Source organism: Oryzias melastigma, linkage group LG7 (assembly GCF_002922805.2).
Source record: "Oryzias melastigma strain HK-1 linkage group LG7, ASM292280v2, whole genome shotgun sequence".
Lineage (NCBI taxonomy): Eukaryota > Metazoa > Chordata > Actinopteri > Beloniformes > Adrianichthyidae > Oryzias > Oryzias melastigma.
In genome coordinates, this window is record NC_050518.1 from 7,934,612 (window position 1) to 7,936,895 (window position 2,284).

Genomic DNA, 2,284 nt, shown 5'->3' on the forward strand with positions numbered 1-2,284 from the left:
ATACAGAGCAAGAATTTAGCAAGTGTAGAGTGGAATATTAATGGTAGAATTATAATATTAATAAAAAATAAATAAAAATATGATGACTCAGTCAAAGCAACCATCTTCCATAACCTATGAGAGTCTAAAATGACAAGACAGATAAACAGAGACAAAAAAAAGTTTGAAGGTTTGTTATAAATAAAATACATTCATGAAGAGGATTCAAATAAACTCAGTACCATTGAGGCTATTCGACTATTAGAAAAATGCTAATTATTTGAATAAATGGTTTTGTTGGTTAAATTTAGCTGTTTTTTTTTTAATGAGGCGATCTTATAATAGTGAAATAAACTTCTTTAACACCTCTTTATATTACACTAACTTAAGAGTCCTTGTTTACCAATGCTCCAAAGTTTACACGTCAAGCAAAATGATGGTTAAATCTATTGTCAGAACTGTTTATTATTGCAATAAGTTTAAAGCTCATACTGTTATCTTCTACTGCACCACAGTTCTATTCAGAAGCAAAGTTATTCAATTGCATTATAATGATAACTGCAAATAAATATGCTGCATCAGGAGGATCTTTTTTTACAGTGTATTTTATTTTGAAAGGAACTCGTATGTGATGCTGTCAGAATAAAATAAATTAAAGTTGTTGTAATTCAGTTATTGTAAATATTTATAAGCTACATTTTATGAATGAATGAACAAAATAAATGTTTGTTTTTAATGAACTGTTTTATAAACAGGTTTGGTTTGTAAGAAAGTGGCCCAAACGGCTCTTTTAAAGTAAGGTTGCAGATTCCTGATCTCAAATTAAATCAGTGAACCTCCCATAAGCTTTTATTTTTTTTAATTTATTATTACTTTTTAAATGTTGAAGTCAAATTGCCATTTATTCAGTACCTATTCATGGTGAAAGACAGCATTCATGATCATATAATAGCTTATTTTTGTACTGTGTTTCAGCAGGTGTGTTCCGTCTCATAGTGGTGCTTTAAAAACACCATTTGCATCAACTCCTACTCTGAAAGGAAAGTTTACAGAAGGCATTCAAAGGCAACATTGAAGCCACAAAACAAAACATGTAAAAATAAAAATGTAAAAACGGTGCCGTTGGCGTCCTCTAGCGGCGGCAGCGGGAAGTGTCGGTTTTGTTTGTGCTCAGGATGGGAATGATGACGCTCCCCAGCAGGAGTGAACGGACAGCCCGCGCGCTCGCTTCCAGCACTCACGCGAACCTGCTGGAGGCCGTCACAGTCATCGGTTCCAAAATGCTGATGTTTGTCGGGGCTCCCATGAATGGCGGACCGCACAACTTGTAGCCGGCAGACCGCTCAGCGAGGGAAGACACGTCTGGACGAAAGCATCGTTTGAGCTGGAAGGCGAACGGCAAGTGCTCCCGCTGCCTGTCGCACTCAGACCGACGCTCGACGGCTCCGGTGGGGATTTGCGAGCCGACAGCGCCGCGGAGAGCCGAGGAAAACACACACACGGAGCTGAGACTTTTTAAACAGAGACGTTTTTAGTTTGTTTTTCAGTCAGCGTAAACATAAATTTATAGAAAAAAAAATGGCAGCGTAAAAAATAAATAATTAAAAAACAGACACGTTTGTAAATATGTAATAAAAAAATGTCAGCATTGAGTTTGCTAGCTCGTGCAACTGAGCTGCTCTTTTTGTCAATAAACCAGAAGAGGACCGCGGACCCGTGAAGTTGTATTTAGGTGAGTGCTCTTTTTCCTGTCAGACATTCTTTCCTCTGTGACATAAACACGAGATATTCCCTCCCATCTTACTCCAGAAATCAAACCTGTCAGCTGGAGAAATGTCAGATCCGGGCCCAGATTTAGCCAGCCCCACTTTGGGGTGCAGGTAGAATATCAGGGGGGCAAGTCTGGGTGTGCTGAGAGTTTAGGGTGTCAAATCACTCTGAGCCTATAAAATGCATAGAAAGCCATACTGTGATCAGTTCATCTATCCGTGTTTCTATCTTCTCCTTCAATCTCTTTGATATGTCGTAGACGTTTTATATTGAATGCTCTTTACCGGGCTTGGGACAGGCACAAGTGGTTTGTGACCCGATGAAGCTACATTTATTTTATTTTACATCTGCTTGTCCATCCCTGCGTTTCTTTTTTGTGTGTCTATTTTATTTTTTGTATATATATGTTTTTTAATTGACTGTGAATTTTTGCAAAATTTATTTAAGTTTATTTTTGTGCTCTTTTTTCTTTAGTTAATTGTAAAAAAAATGCATCTTTTATTTATTTTTATTGTGGGATTTTTTGGGATGATTT